Below are 17,356 nucleotides of genomic sequence, written 5' to 3' on the forward strand. Positions count from 1 at the left end.
AATTTGGATCCGTTCAACCATTTTTTGTTATTTTAACATTCATGTGAACAACCCCAATACTTTAAGTGTTACCAAAACGCTTTCCTTTCACTTGACCAAACGGTGCAAGTCGCTGCTGCTTTTAATCTATTCCTCCTCCCTCCCCCCCAGCAAAACTTCCGCGAAAAGACAACAGAAAAACGGGGTTGATTAGGCGCGTGTGCATTTCATTTTAATTATTCTCTCAATCAATCTCGCCTTCATTGCATTCGGTGTCAGTTCTACTTAAAACTAACAAACCAACGATCGCACTTACGGTGGCGTTACTTAGGGGAGGGGAAAGCTGAGCCCCGCCGGCAATCATCCCCCTAGGTAGAGAGAGAGGGGTGTCACTTGTGCTTCACCATTGCATCGTCTGGACTTCGAAAACTTGAAAACGACGGTTGCCGCTCTCGTCACACTAGCCTATTCATTTTTTTTTGCTCCTTATAATGGGAGTAAGCGATGTCCATGATATGTGCGTCTTGATGAGTTAATTCCCAAGGGGGCAACTGAAGGCGCAGAAAGAGCAATTCCTGGAGTGGGGGAGCCGTCGATATGACCGCGAGGCGCGGAAGGGCGTAGCCAGCATACGATAGTGGCCATTGTGTTTTCAGCGGCTTTTTGGGTGGCTTTTTGTGTCACATTATAGAGGTTTCGTGCGCCCATGGTGAATGTAAAGCTTTTTCTCTGTATTGAACGCGAAGTGTGCTATGTCATTGTTCTGAATATATGACCCAATTCCTGCAAAAGCCTCCACTAAGAGGCTAGCAGTATGTTCTAAATAAAAAATAAAAAAATCACTGCGGTGACGCTTCGGAGAGTGTGAACTCCACCACGCCAGTAGGATTTTCAGGGGAAACCGAAAATAATATGGCTGAAAAAGAAATCTTGTCGAGATTTGAGCGTACAGGCGGGAGGTAGGAGGGGGGCGGGCGCGCTAGAACAAAGAATTAAAATGTGGTAAATGTAGGCTTGTAAACATTAAACGAAGGTTCGTTGTCCCGAACACAATGGGTGGAATTTGTATGCACAACCGGTACGCGCTTAATCAGCATTTAGGACATTAGAACCTGCGGCTGTTTTCCCAAAGGCCCGTTTTTCCTCCCCGACAATATCCTAGACCAGTGTTTGCGAATTCATTTTAGCAAGGCAGCCCAGCCTACGTAATACTCTTCATAAGGCTTTCTTCATTCTGGGGGGCTAGCTAATGTTTGTTACTTTTTGGATATTGAGAGTGTGCATGTAATTTATGTAATTTTAGGGTGTGTAATTAAAAAAATACAGAAGAGGCGGTAGACCACCGTAAACACGGGTAATTGTCTTAGCTAAAAAAGAGCGAATATAAATTAACAACCTGTCATAAATGAAAAAAAAAACGTGCTAAAGAATTCAATCGGCTGCATAACAGGGGTCCCCAGGAAGAGGTATCAAACAAAAATATATAAATGCAGAATTTCTAAAAATACCTGGCAAAGATCGAACATGGCATCAATAAAAAAAATAAATTCACTGCTCCGGATTGTTGTCCATAACCTACGTTAAGCGGAAATAAAAACATAACGGCTGTCACCAACAGGCAAGCACAGGATAATTTGGTCGCCGAAATGTCCGTACACCGAATTGTGCGTGCACAGAAACGACCGTACACCGATATGTCCGTACACCGCTTTGTCCGTACACCGAAATTTCCGCACCGAAATGTCCTCGAGCCGTCGGGAGTTTGTCCGGTGCTCCCTGAAAAAGTTCGCCTAGGAGCGTTTTTTTTTATTATCTTTATCTCCAGATAATCTGCTGCCGGGGTGTTAATATTTGTATATTATACGTAGTTCGATGTGAGTTTTAAACGTCTCACTTAATTTCGACCCAGGATTATCCAACACTATATTTTAATTTAAAAACCTAATTGTAACGTTAATGTAACGACACGTTCCAATTTTCGACATGGAACTGGAACGCGTTCCTTTCGCAATAAAGGAACTTGTAACGGGAACTCGTTTCGAAATTGGCAAGGAACGAGGAACGAGCTTTCGTTCCTATTTTGGAGGAATGTGTACAACACTGGTGTCAATGCTGAAAGCTTCCTGCAAGCTTAAGTCCCAATAGGTTTAGTGGTAAAAGAACAACAAATGAACCTCTGTTTCATGAAAACCAGCGGTGAGATGTGTAAACAGAACTGGGAGCAGTTTGTGCAGCAGCAAAATTCCAATATTGAAAATAGAATTACCTTGATTTGGAGCAGTTCACGACTTGAATACATTGTCTTAGGAGCTTAGAAAACAACTTGGTAGCAACTTTGAGGGATAAATACCCTTTTGAGTCAGTGAAAAATGCACATGACTGAAATAACCTTTAAAGAGAATTTTGCTCAGTATCACAAAGTACAAACTGTCCTACCTTCTTGCAAACTTCATAAATTTTATTGAGGCTGTGTATACAGACAACGTAAAATGCTGTAAAAAATTCAAATTGAGAAGCACTGCAATTGGGAGGTGTTTTTAATAATTTAATGCAGCAATTATTATGTTTGCAATCTGTGCCTGCATTGTATGCAGAAGCGTAGCCCCGCGGCACAGTTGCACGAAGCGAGGTGGCGGTCGTCGCACCATTACAATCTTCGAGGCGTGCGTTCACCCAGATCTTCATTTTAGTATTGTTGCTATGTTTAGCCACTTTGCTTTTGGCATTAAATTTCACTTGACATGCATCAATTATAATTACTTCAATTGCATCAATTATAATTATAATTACCAGTCCACCTAAAAGGTGCCAATGCCCGAACATATCGAGGCTTTCTTTTCTGTGTGTACATACGAAGCCACCGCTAACACTTGAGAATGTGGGTACTTATAAAAGGCTGCAGCAGTAGAAAGTAGTAACTCCTCTCCAAGCAGCATGGAGGGTGGGCCGGGTCAGGGCTGAACTGACAAAATGGACGCTGGTTCGATTTCCAGCCATGGTGGCCGCTTTTTGTATGAATGCAAAAAGCCAAAACACCCGTATTCGAGATTTCGGTGCACGGTCATTACAAAAAGCCCCAGGTGGTCAAAATTAATGCATTAGAAGCTCTCGTTTTCACTTCACAGTCTTTCTTTTCTTGTCATATGTGCATTTACAAGTGAGCAATGATAAGAGCGATGAGTTGAATGCAAAAGACAGGTGACAAACGATACCAAGATGATCATCACTCTTCACAATAAATAGTGCCACTTGGGCTGCATGGAAAACCATGTTGTCAACTTGGCCTATTTTTTCAACTGAAAGTAATGCGAGTGTAAAAATCCTTGCATATAAGGCTGCTTTACAGCAGTTTGGCGCAATTTTCGCAACTTTCATGGTTTCAGAGCAGCCTGGCGTAGGAAAATGGCATTGTATCAAAACTGCTCAATATACGCAGCTGCCTCACCCCTGGGAAACTGCACTGCTGGATCAATAAACACCTCGCTATTGGGCCAAAGTGAGATTGAGCACCTCGCAACATTTTTTGCTATCCTACAATGCACAGTGCACACTATAGGATTTAAAGCTATGATAACCTTTACCTGCAGATGCCTGTGCCGTAGGGGTCAGTTAGCAATACTAAAACGAAAGAATGTTTTATATTAAAATAAAATCATTAAAGGTGACCTTTCAATTTAAGTTTTTCCCCACTTTCGTGAGCTGGGTAATCTGGAATAGCCAACATGCGAGTTCATACAATATTGCTCATTTTAGAGTGCCGGGCAGACGGCCTGAACGTGCAGCTTTGCCTTATTTTGGTGTATATCGGTTGTTTTTTCTCTTGTATTACTGTTCTTCTTTCATAGTCTCATCATTAAGCTTGATATGGAGTATGTTTAATGTTCGAAAGGTGAGTATTTAGAGCAATAATATAGGTAAGTAGTCAGCGACATTTTCAGCTATGACGCCCGCTTTTACTGAGCTTCGACAGAAATTAGAAAGAATGTGATCAATGATCAGGGAAGACACTTCCGTTACCCTAGTAAGACCTGCAATGTGGTTTTGAAAACCATATGAGCAAAGCAAGTTTAGGTAATCAGTCCTAGAGGGATTTGCTACGTTGTCAGGGGTGAGACAGCTGAATCATATTTGGGAGCAGTTTCTGGAGCAGCGAAATCTAGATTTTGGAGCAGAAAAACCTTGATTTGCAGCAGAATGATGACATTTATTATGTCACCTTAGGAGCCCAAAAATCAAACTTTAGGCAACTCGGGGAGAAGGGGGGGAGTGCACTTTTTAATGGGTTTTGAACGTACATAACACTGAAACAGCCTTTCAATGAAGTTTTTTCTACTAGAGTATCACAAGGAGCAAACTACACTACCTTTTTACAAGCCATTTATAAATTCTTAGGCTCTATGCACAGAGTGCCGTTGAAAACATCGAATCGAAAAAGTAAGCAATCGTAGGCATTTTCATTACCATGTGAATGCTGAAATTATTGTATTTGTATTCCCAGACTCTGTTTAACTCTTTCGCTACCGCCGGAAAATTGGCTAATTTTAGGGGTCCAAGAAAACATTTTTTTTCCTGCTAAAAAATTGGTTAGGAACTAATTGCAGGAGCACAAAATGCAGATTATTTAACGGCATTTCCAATAATACCAGTTTTTTAAAGGTTTTTATATATCATAGTTGTAAAAAAAATATCAATACCAATATTTTTGTCAAGTTGTCAAAAAAAATGATAAAAAAGGAAATGTGTATATCAAACCACCGGTAGTAGAAAAAAATTAGAATATACATTTTGTAGGAAAACATTTCAAAAACACGCCCTAGAAAAAATGTCGACTTGCACGGAACAGTTTGTCAGATATAAAAAAAAATGTTAGCAGGCACGGTGCTCGTGTCATGCGGTGAAGCCCAACCTCCAATTCAAAATGTGCAATTTCAGGTGGTTTCCTGGAATAAATCTGGCAGTTTGTCATTATCAGAGGCACCAATTTACCCCTACATAACATAAAAACATCTTTTCAATGGCTGACTTTGCATTTACAGCGAGCACAATATTTGGGACAAGCACGCAATGCAGAAAAAAAATGCATGAAATTGAAAACGGAACGCCGTGGCTGATGCTTGTTGTCGTTCACGGTCAGTTATCTCTCAAAACATAAAGCTGAGCTTTATTATCATCTTCTTACTCACAATTGTAGCCTTGCTCGCAAAAATGAGGTACGATGAGCTAGAATCGTGCCCTACGATCTTTGGCCGACTAGCAGTTGCGCGCTGAAAAAGATCAGCACAACGAGCCTCCTCTATTGCAGCGCTACCTAACATTTTTCAAATGAAACAGTACAAAAACTTATCAGAGACAACTAAGCAGCCACATTAGACACCCGGATATACCCTCGCATGGAAACGAAACTGGAAGGTGAACAGCTGGCAGTGTAAGGCCGGTTTGAAGCGCTGTCCTCGGCGGAACAGATATCTGGAGACTGGGTGTGACCTTTTGACTTCCATCTGAAGTTCTTATCGCAGAAATCGGGTTAGGGTGGGGGGAAATCAGGAGCGCCGTGCTTTGTTCGAGGATCAGTCGCGAACGCTTCAGGCGCCATGGCAGGTAGCCTTGAAGTTGGGTAACTGTTCAGTAGCGCTAAATATGAATTTCGCGATGCAGAAACGAAACCGAAACTGTTGTAAACTGTTTGCGAATGGTCCTGGGGTAAGTAGAACTAACACAGTACTTAGCTTAGAACAATGTGCGCAAAGTCAATAAAACTGCCTAAAATCATAAAGTAGCTTTGCAACCAGGCACTGCTTGACATTTTCAGCCGATTTCTGGGATTATTACTGTCAGAGTGCGAACCTGACGATTGAAAATCGTTTGCTAGTTCCCCATTCACGCCCTGATAGCAAAAAACAAGCGCTGGTGCAAAGTAATTACGAGTTGCATGCATTCTTCATTGGTAGCCGTGACGCGCGATGACCACGCCCCTTTTCCACACCCAGGTGATTGAAAAGCGTATCGAAAATCACGTTTCCGTTGCAAAAATGAAAACAAAACTGATTTTGAAAGGCCATTTTCTGATCTAACTCCGAACAGCTTTACTTGTTCGAGAACGCCTGGAACGCTATGAAAAGGCGCTTCCAAAAGTATCGATCAAATTGATCGATTTTGATAGGTGCGGTAGCCAAAGAGTTAACACACAATTGTAGAGGCATGGCAAAAGTTGCGCAAAGCGAGATGACAATCTTCACACCCCACCAGCCCATTTTAATCCCAAAGATGCGTATTCACTACGATCGCAATTTGAATAATGCTGGTATAGTTTCGCCACCTCCCTCTTGGCATAAAATTTAAATTCAGATAGATAAACCATTATTATCGGCCATTATCGGCAGTGGCAATTATCGGCCACTGCTAGAACATTTTGTGGCGATGTAGCCTGCGCCGCCACTTCTGCAGTGTCGATCGTCCCATTTCCGTCACTCACAAGCTCGCTGTCAAAGGTAGCAATAACTCAGCGTTTTATTATACCACCGCAACGAGTCCGAAATTTCACTTCAAGCACGCACCGCGCCTCTCACTCGAGGCCGAAACATGGCGAATTCGCGGCCCCATGTTGTTTTTGATGAACGCGACCCCGTTCTTCGAGTCACGCAACTTCACTCAACGGATCAAACGACTAAATGAAAACCCAGCCACCCCCATAACCAAAACCACAGTAGAAATCGGCGAACAGCACTCTGCCTGAACCACGAGCACGGTGTGACCACGAGCAACGGCTGGCTTCGCCCAACGGCCATGTTTTGCAATATTCACCACACCAAGATGGCGGCGCCCGGTAATGTCGTTCGGAAGATACGGCACTCCGAAAACTGCCGTCTTTTCATCAATTTTCACCCGTGGTTTGTCACCTGAGTACACATACGTATTTTTTTCTACAGGACCTTGCAGCTGGTTTTCATGGGAAAACTTTAAAAAACCCTACATGGTGACCTTCGAAAAAACTATCTTGATTGATTGTGGGGTTTAACGCGCCGACGCAACGCAGGCGATGAGGCGCGCCGTAGTGGAGGGCTCCGGATTAATTTTGACCACCTGGGGATCTTTATCGTGCGCCGAAAGAAAAAACTATCTTGGGGACAATTTCACACGGGTTTTTTATTGAATGATCAATCAATTAAACCTTTACAAACAGGATCATCTTAGGGGTGCTGGAAAATTATGCCGCCAGTAAGCATTTTCCCCCACTGAAACTGGCGGGAGCATTAAAATCCTTGGTTCTCAGGCTGTTTTGGAGCAGTCTGGCGCATTTTTTGCAATTTTCAAGCTTTTGGAGCAGCCTGGCGCAGGAAAGCAGATTTGCATCAAAAGTGTGCAATATGCGCAGCTGTCTCACCCCTGCGTTGATGTTAAAATCACCACATATGATCACTTTTTATTCGTGGTAGCAAAGTGTTGTAATAGGTCTTCAAAATGTTTTAGAAAAGCCTGCATTCCACAGCCAGGTGGCCTGTAGATCACACCAATCCTAATTTTCGTACCGAGCTCTACAAACATCTCATATTTACTTTGCATTTCCGTTATGTACTTCAGTTGTTTAAATGTTATTGCAGTGGACAAGTAAAGTGCAACACCACTACCTCCTGAGTCAGTTTTTTTTGTAGCAAGAGAAAATTATACTTTGGTATGTTAATAAATTTTCTTTCTGTCAACCAAGTCTCCAATATTGCTATTATACTGCAATCAAATGTAAGACTAGAATAAGTACTAAGGTTATGAAAGAATCAATATTTTTGTTAAGGCTTCTAGCATTACAATGAAGAAGGCTTAAAATTTTGCAGCCAGCACTCGCCATAGCTTTGTCGAGTTTCTGTTTAGGTTAGAGGGATGATTCACACTATTTTGGCTACGTCAGCCAGAGTGGCGATATGAACTACTCTGGAATGTTCCGTCTTCCTGACTAGTATTTTCGATTCGGAAACCCATACGAACATAGCCCGGTGCAACTAGTCAGAAAAAACAAAACATAAACAAACAAACAAACCCAAAACATGGTTCGTGGCATTATGATCTTCTCTAAGAGGGCATCGACCAGATAAAATGAAAAACAGTCCGAACAAACAGCAAAAAAAGTCTGTCATCTTGCATAGTAACGTTTTAAGCGAACCACATGGACGACTTCCGGCCACATGCGTCGTCGTGATGTTCCAGATTCACCATCGGGGATCACCTCGAAGGCAAGTTGGGCAATGCGTTGTAGAACCCGGTAGGGTCTGAAATACCATCACAGAAGCTTCTCACCGAGTCCACGTTGTTGGATGGGAGTCCAAACCCACACACGATCCCCTGGGCAGTACTTGGCGTCTGGGCGTTGGAAGTTGTAGCGCCCGGCATCCACCAGATGCTGGTTCGTTGTGCGACCTTGAGTGAGCTGGCGCACGCTGAAGGTATCCTTGGACGTTGGCGTTGTGGTCATCGCCTTCTACGCACAGAAGCATGTCGTCAAGCATCATAGTCGGCCATCTTCCGTAGACAACCTCGAACGGTGTCATCTGCGTAGTTTTCTTGGATAGCCGTGCTGTACGAAAATGTGACATAAGGAAGGACTTTGTCCAAAGTCTTACGTTCAACATCGACATACATAGACAGCATATCCACGATCCTCATATTAATCCATTCGTTTGTGGATGGTACACCGTCATTACTCGGGAGATCCGCGTTGCTGTAGCGTAAGATTCCTTGCATAAGGTCCGCAGTCCGTGATTAGGATTTCAGGGGCTCTGCGTCACAGCACAACTTGGTTTATGAAGAACTTGGCGACTTCTTCTGCAGTCCCCCTGGGAAGAGCGGCAGTCTCTGCATAGCGCGTCATGTAGTCTGTCGCTATGACAGTCAGCTTGTTCTCAGATCGTGACGTAGAGAACGGGCCCAGAAGGTCCATTCCAATCTGTTGGAAGGGCCTCGATAGGACGGCGATCGGCTGCACAAGTCCGGTGGGTCTTGTTGGTGGTGTTTTTCATCGCTGGCAGTCTTAGCGGCTCCGGACATAGTGGGTGACGCTGGATGTAAGGCGGGGCCAGTAGTACTTCGTCTTGATTTTTTCAATACTGTGAGCTGTCCCGAGATGTCCGGAAGACGGGTCCTCGTGGCATGCTTCTAAAATTTTGTTACGAAGGTCTGCGGGGATGACAAGATAATTCGTTCTCGTTCCGAGGCTGAAATTCTTCTTTATGAGGACAGAGTTCCTCAGCCTGAATGCTGGAGAATTTTGTTTGAATGGCATAGGCACAGCGAAACTGCGTCCTTCAAGGTAGTCGATCACGACGCGTAAGTCGGTGTCGGCACGCAGCTGGGAAGCTAGACCACTCTCCGTCACGACTCCGAAGAAAGCGCCGTCTCCATCAGTCTTGCGGTGGTGAGTCGACGGGGGCGTGGGACAAGCAGTCAGTGTCGGAGTGTTTCTGGCCGGATTTATAGACGATTCTAGCGTCAAACTCTTGCAGGCGTAAGCTCCACCACCCAAGACGGCCAGAGGGGTCTTTCAAATTGGCAAGCGAACACAGCGCATGGTGGTCTGCCACAAACTTGAACGGTCTACCATAAGCGTGTAGGCAAAATTTTGAAATGGCCCATATAATTGCGAGACACTCTTTCTCAGAGCCTGAGTAATTTTTCTCCTCATTCGACAGATCATGGCTGGCATAGGTGACTACTTTTTCACAACCGCTCTGCTTTTGCACGAGAACGGCACCCAAGCCTATATCACTGGCGTTCGTGTGCATTTCTGTTTCAGCGTTTTCGTCGAAATGAGAAGCACGCGTCGGCCTTACATGCACTGTTGCAGATCACAGAATGCTTTTTCTTGGGCGTTTTCCCAGCTGAAAGGGGTGCTATCTTTCGTCAAGTGCGTGAGTGGCTCTGCAATGTGTGCCAAGTTTGCTGTGAAGCACCAGTAGTATGCGCACAGTCCGAAGAAACCCTCGCATGCCCTTATTTTTCGGTCTTACAAAGTTCGCTATGGCTCAAATTTCCACCGGGTCTGGCAGGACTCCCGCAGCGTTGACGACAAGGCTCAAAAAGTTGAGTTCCTCGTACACGAAGCAACACTTTTCAGGCTTCAGGGTTAGCCCCAACGAGCGAATAGCCTCGAGTACAGACTCCAACCTTGCAAGGTGTTTGTCGAATGTTCAGCCGAATACCACAACGTCGTCAAGGTATACCAGACAGGTGTGCCACTTCAGGCCAGCTAGCACAGTGTCCATGACTCTTTAAAATGTTGCTGGTGCCATGCACAGTCCGAACGGCATCACCTTGAACTCGTAAAGGCTGTCCGAGAATATCGCTGTCTCTCGTCCACTTCTATTTGCCAGCAGCCTGTCTTTAGAATTATCTATGAGAAGTACTTCGCATGGCAGAGGTGGTCAAGGGCATCATCGATTCGTGGCAGGGGTACACGTCCTTTTCGGTGATTTTGTTCAGTCGCCGGTAGTCAACGCAAAACCTTAATTTGCCATTTTTTTCTTCACGAGTACGACCGGTGCAGCCCAGGGGCTTTTCAATGGCTGTATAATGTCGTCGCTGAGCCTGTCTTCCACTTGTGTCCGGGGGTGGCTTCCCGCTCATGTGAAGACACACGGTACAGTGACCGTCGGGTAGGTCAGGCTCCATTTTTCGCTTATAATTCGGTGCTTTGCTAGAGGTGTGTGACGTAATTTTGAACGCGACCAAAAACATTCGCTGTAGCGACGCAGCAAAGCCAATAATTTGTTTCGTTCTTGCGGTAGCGTCCAATTCACGCCGAAAAGATGCGGAAGCTTGAAGGTATCTTCGGGTGCGCTTTCAATGTCCGTGACAGAAATCACGTCACTTGCTCCTTGCGTTTCAAGCAACACAATCGCAGTGCCCTTGTTAAAATGCTGGTACACCTCGGTGAAATTAGCCACCAAAACGCGGGATTGGCATTGCTTAAAGCTTGCAATGCCTCTTGCAACAGAGACAACGTGGTTGAGAAGCCACCTTTGGCCACTCTCTACGATAGCGTTGATGGCCGAAGCAGCATGTTAACAACAGACGGTAACCATCAAGCTTGCGCAGCACAGCAGGGTGACGTGATCGTCGGATATCCTTATAGCATCATGGTGTTCATGGTTCGGTTTGGGCGTCATGGAGTGATCAGAGGAAAAAGTTACCAACTTGTTCTGTAGATCAATTATTGCACCATTGTCCGCCAAAAAGTCCATTCCAAGAACTACGTGACGGCAGCAGTTAGGCAAAATGAAGAACACAGCAGGGTACGTGGTGCCGTCTATGGTGACGCATGATATGCATATTCCACTTGGCGTTACGAGATGGCCTTCTGCTGTGCGTGTGTGCAAACCGTCCCATCTGGTCACAACTTTCTTCAGCTTAGACGCAAATGATCCACTCATTAGTGAGTAGTTGGCTCCTGTGTCAATGAGGACGACTACATAAAAGCCGTTGATGGACAACTGGACGTCTCACGCAGTCTTCCTGGAGTTCCGGGTACGTCGGGGCATCGTATCTCGACTTGTACGGGTTGTTGGCCAGGAACTATGCGTCATCGTTGTGGTCGGCTTCTCACCAGCAGGCCTGGTCATGTCGGGTATGCGTCGCTATGTTAGGCTGTCGTCGTATTTGGGAGTCAAGTTAGAGTTAGATCAGCTCATCGGGCTGTCGGTACGGTGTTCGGTGCGTCCTTGCGTAGTTGGAGAGTTTTCGTTTTTATGCCGTTGTGCAACTTCACCTCCAGCAGTTGCTGCTTTTAGTTTACCCCGCGTGGGCTGGGGGACCTTCCAAGTGAGAAGTCAGCAGTGCTATCGAGGTCCGGTGAATGGTACGGGTAGCGCGATGGCAAACGGTTGAAGCGGGCCGGTCCTCGGTTGGTGTTGGATAGGTATTCTTTGATCTCAGTAGTCCGCTGGCCGGGGACGTGGTACTTTGATGGAAAATCCTTGCCAACCGAGCCTCTAGTAAGTGCAGCAACGGCAGATGTAGTCAGCCTCTCCACAGTGGTAGCACAGCGGGCGATTATCAGGCGTTCGCCATGCGTAGGTCTTCTTCGGCGTCTGGTATTGGACTACAGGGGGTCAGTCGGGCGACAGTGGAAGGCGGTATGACAAGACCTCTTGACAAATTGGAGTAGGACGGGGCTGATGAAGAGCTGCGGAGTAGGTCATCGCTTGTGGCTCGCGAAATGCTACAGTTGGCGTAGAAGTCCCCAGTGCCTGCTGAACCTCTTCTCAGATGACGTCAGTCAGGGAAGCCAATGGAGGTTGCGGCGTCATCGGTAAAAGCTTCCGAAGGTCCTCCCTGACCACTGCTCGGATGGTCTCGCGCAATGTACCGGTTCTTACAGTTACGGCACTGATGGTCTCCGAGAATAGCGCGCTGACAGGGCGGTCGTACTGCCTCGTTTAAATTTCGAGCACCTTCTCTGTAGCGGCAGCTTCAGACGCGAATTCAGCCACCGTTTTCGGAGGGTGTCGGACAAGGCAAGCAAAAAGTTTTTGCTTTACTCTTTGCATAAGAAGCCTCAGTTTATTTTCTTCCATTCTTTCCAAGTCTGCGCGGCGAAACAGTCGCTTCATGTCTTCAACGAAAATTATGACTCCTTCGTTAGATTCAGTCGAGTTTCAAGCATAAGCGCAGCTCATTCTTTCCTCACCACAGTAGTGAAGGTCCTAAGGAACTCGCTTTTGAACTGAGTCCAAAGAGCTCTCATGGTTCTCGAACCAATTTCAAGCTGCATCTTCAAAGTAACATAAGACATGCCCGAAAGTTTCTTCATTGTCCCACCTGTTGAAGACACAGACGCGTTCCAGCTTTTCCAACCATTCTTCTGGGTATTCAGCGGTGGTTCTGCTGCAGGACGATCGGTGACGTTGCTTTTTGCACCATGCTTGTGGTTGCAGCAGTCGTTCTCTTGGGCCATCCTGGCAGAAGACCGAACTCGGGTGGTAAACCTTGTAGTCGGCGACTGGCTCTTGTTGGACTGGCTTGGCGGCTTCCAGAGGTCACAGGGAGCAAAAGGGTGCGTATCCAGCCCCTCCACCAGATGACACAAAGCCAAAGACGATGCAGTTGTTTTCAAAGAAAACAAGTTGATTGGAGCGAACTTGTGCTCCCCGAACTCAAAAATACACAGGCAGTGAAGCAGCAGTCAACAAAGTGACATGCGCAGGCAAGCGTTGGAGAGTCGAATGCCATGCTATCTGCTCTGCGGGCATTTATCACTCAGCGCGAGGGTTTCTCGAATAGTCGAATTGCATCTAGAACACTGTAGATCAAAAAAGATTATTCTAGGCTATTGACGTTAGTTCGAAACACTATCTCTATGAAAGGAGGTAACCCATGCGGCATAAAGAATGCAACATGTGCTTCATTAGGCCCACGGATAACACAGATAACATAGCCCGGCAAAAACAAAACACAAACAAACAAACCCACAACATGGTTCGTGGCAATATAGCAGCCTCGATAAACTGCACGGCTGCGCACCGGAGCATACCTTTGCGCCTTTTTATTCTTGGTCAGCCACACCGTTGCGCACCATCTGTCCTCGATAAACCAGGGTGCACCGAGAGTCGACGAAGCACCGGGTTGCAAACCCGAGATACGTCGCGTACAGCACCGAAGAAGTGGTTTCCTCCGCTATCTGTTACAGCGATGGCGCGTCGACGCAGTCACCTGAAAGGAGATACGACTGTATATTGTTGACAAGGATGAGTTTCATGCGTATTCATCAGACAGCAATGCAACAGGCTTAACTGGCTCTACTAACGGACAGATTGGCATATGGTGATACAAACATGATGTGTTATGTGGGAATTTCGCTTACGGCAAAGATTTCTGCATGGCCAGCCAGTGGGAGTCAATCTTAGAGCTTTGCATTCATTTTGCTCGAACGAGGTATCACACACAGTCGCTGGAGTGCCTAGACCGTGAAGGGCCTACATATTTTGCTATAGCGGAGAGACAGGCCGTGACTGCAGGCATAATCGCATTGCTATGGCTCTGAGATGACAAGAAAATGCTTGTAGGAGGCTGCTTAGTATCAGTACATTGTCGCACACGTGTGGGAGATATAGGTTGGGTGCTGGCTTTCAAAAAATATGTTTGTAGCAGCGCTGTGTTATAGCGAATTGCTTCCTTGGCACTTGTCAACGTTTTCATGAGTTGCTCTCATTGCCCAAAGATGGCGCTAGTGTAGAACCGCTCCCTCTGTCCTCGATCAACGGTCCGTGCCGGTGCGCACAGTCATCATGCACTGTGCATAGCGCCGGTTTTGTGGCCAACACCGGTGCGTGTTTATCGAGGACGCTAACAGATGGCGCCTGTCTTTCCTGTGCGACCGCGATTCAAAACCATTGAGGCTATTTTCACCGACTTTCAGTGTTTGGTAGGCAGACGTCTTCAATGCATCAACTCCGATCCAAAGCACTCCGTCGGCGTCGAATTAATGCTATTGCGTCGCGCATTTAAAAACCTAAACGTTGATGTCTCCTCCAACTTTTTGCGATGGTACATGTAAACAGCATTGTTAGTGCTACAACACATATCACAGGTGGAAATATTTAAGTGTAGAGAAGGCAAAAATGCTTCCATTAAGTATTTAAATTACATTACTTATTACTTTCCTATAATTTTCTGAAATGTAATTAAATTAGAATAGAAATTGCAGGTGGCCGAAAGTAATGACATTACATTACTATTACTTTTCAAAAGTAATGAAATTACTTTGAAATTACTTTGTCAAAAAATTCATCACTCATACACTACCAACACATTACACTTTATTTACAAAACTCATATACATATACACTGCCATAGCCTCCTATATAACCTACTGTGCCTACTTTATCGCCCCGAAACCCATTGCAGCAGCCCGTTCACTGTGGGGGTGCCAAGTTCCCAGGTTTTTTGATGGCCATGCCGATGCGAACTGCTGTTTCAGGCGAAGGTGAATTGAAACGCACCTCGCCGTCATCTGCTACGCGAAGGTGTCTTCCAGCTACAAATTCCGCCAAGCGGCGAGCTTGAACTTCATGAGCCAGTATTAAAGACCGAAGCTTTATGCGTGGCGTTGCAGAATAGCTAAACTGCGTTCAGCGTACTGTTTCCACCTGCACGTTCGCCCTTTTGGGTTCACTACGGCAGTTGCCCAACAAAATGTATACATGATCTCATGGTTGTCATTGCAATAAGAGACAGTGAACTTTTCTGCCACTCTATAGGAGTTGATAAGTGAAAAATAATTATGCTTGATTCGGTGTTTAGTGGAAAATGAGTCATACAAATTAGATTTTGTTTAAAGAAGTGCAAACCGTTGAGCTCCCCCTATTTACTGACGAGTCCATTCAGTCTCGTTCTGCCGCTAATATCTAATAACGGTGCCCGAAAGGGTACGCGCCCACTCTCCTTCTCCCTTTATTCCTGTGCCGCCGCTGCTCCACGGAATGGTGCCACCGCGCATGTAGTAGATATATTGGCGGCCCGGTAATCGGCAATGCCGGGCTGCTCAAAAAGAATGACTTCAAGCTTTAGCTCAAGGTGATAACTCAGTGTTTGAGGGCCCCTGTATAAGCTTAGGATAAGCATTCAGCATGCACTAAGCTTGTTTCTCTCTTACTTCTCCCTGCTACACTTACTCTTCCCTCAGCAATCAGATACCGAATAAGCGATCAATTCTCAGTGGGTCACCAACCCACTAGCGAACTCACCCGTAACATTTCTGGCTGAATCGAGTGAAACGCAGAAATAAGCTTTTGCGTTAAATCATTTACAAACGAACAAGGGAGCCCAACAAAGACTATCTCTTTTGTAATTACTAGAGTTCCTGTATATAGCTCCCGCAGGGAGCTAAGAGTTGCGCGACCCTTATCCACGCGCCGCCGTGATGACGACACTCCGGTTATCCATGCCGCGCCGAGAAGCCCCCACTACGGCTGCGCCGCAACCACACAGCAGCAGCAGCAGCGTGAGCGACACCGTAGGAATCCAGTGTAGCCGCCGACCGATGCGCCCCCACCGCGAGTCAGCCGCCGTCGGAAGCGTGTTGGCGAGGCTCCTACACCCGCGATGGGCGGCTTTCCCACAGTAATTCGGATAACAATATGGCGGGTGGTCGCACAACTCTTAGCTCCCTGCACGAGCTATATAGAGGAACTCTAGTAATTACCGCAGCCAAGTTTTATTTGTCTGCTTCGTGAAAGGCCTCGTGAGTTTTTATACCTTTTTGTTCAATAGGGAACTGCCCGTCAGTGCTAGAGCCAGAGACTCCGTAATACAACACAAATATTTTTGTTTGCAAAGGGCCTTGACAACTTTTTTTAAACCACCTATTGTTGCCAGGTGTAAAGACAAACGTTGACCGTGCCCTCGCCAACACAGGAGAACCTGGGATTAGGGTGCCACCAGAAAGAACGGCAGAATTTCCGGCACTGAGCAGGCACAAGGCGTTATACAGGAAGCTATGACACTGCAATCGGCACGTTTTTGTTTAACCCGGCTGGCTGACGCCAAGGCATGCCCGGAACGCATGAAAAGGGAAAGAGGCACGAGAAAGCAGGCAGAGCTCTCATCGAAGCGTTGTTTCTTTCGTGTTCATCGGGTTCCAATGCCCGGAGACTCTCTGGGCACTGGAACTTGGTCAACTTTTTATGCCGTAAGAGAAGCGGACAGGCTATATTGTAGTCAAAAGTAATTGGGAAAGTAATGAGTAATTTCCACGAAATTACCGGCCTGAAGTGATTTATTACAATACTAAACTACCAAAACTCAAAAGTAATTTTTATTTATTTATTTTTATTTATTTATACAGTACTGCCACCCTTAAAAAAAGGGCTTAGGCAGGAGTGGGCGGAACAAACCAGCTGATAACAGAATGCACAACAGGAAAACACAGGGCACACTGAGCCCTAACAAAAGTTATCTACAACGTGACTGCACCAAAGAGGACAAGACAAAATAGCAAGAAAAACAAACACCGTAGGACATGCGCGTTGCGCATACGAAAGCACATTATGTGATGGTGCACAGGTAACGAAAAAAAAATAGTATAGAACAATGCTGCCAACAGTAGCAGGCACACGCATGCAATGGGCGGAAAAAACTACACCGATCATATATAAACACGTATTTGCACTGCGCGAAAAGGAGCGATCACAACCAGAGAAAAAAAAGCGTAACAACAAATGTTCATGAACCCTGCCAGCAAACACATATGCGCAAGAAAATTCAAGCATGTGCGCACGCCGAAGTTTCCGTAAGCATGCGCATGACGGATGCAGTGGTAGGGCAGTCTATCAAGCTTGCTGGTAAATCGGTTCTACTCGCGTATAGTCCGCGGAAAGAACGAATTTTGAAAGACGTT

The 17,356-nt window shown here is 45.8% G+C and overlaps 1 protein-coding gene across 2 annotated transcripts in view; it reads right to left on the reverse strand.

Moving 5' to 3' along the window:
- LOC144172796 (uncharacterized) overlaps positions 1 to 17,356 on the reverse strand; it is a 29,974-nt gene that overhangs the window by 11,894 nt on the left and 724 nt on the right. Inside the window, exon 2 of one of the 2 annotated variants that reach the window (XM_077701402.1) lies at positions 13,493 to 13,671. The gene's annotated coding sequence lies outside the window, so the exon portion shown is untranslated. Of the gene's footprint in view, positions 1 to 13,492; positions 13,688 to 17,356 lie in introns of both variants that reach the window. The other variant, XM_077701403.1, reaches the window with a different exon arrangement.

This window comes from Haemaphysalis longicornis, unplaced genomic scaffold, assembly GCF_048455015.1.
Source record: "Haemaphysalis longicornis isolate Haplotype H1 unplaced genomic scaffold, Haemaphysalis longicornis Haplotype H1 scaffold_26, whole genome shotgun sequence".
Classification (NCBI taxonomy): domain Eukaryota; kingdom Metazoa; phylum Arthropoda; class Arachnida; order Ixodida; family Ixodidae; genus Haemaphysalis; species Haemaphysalis longicornis.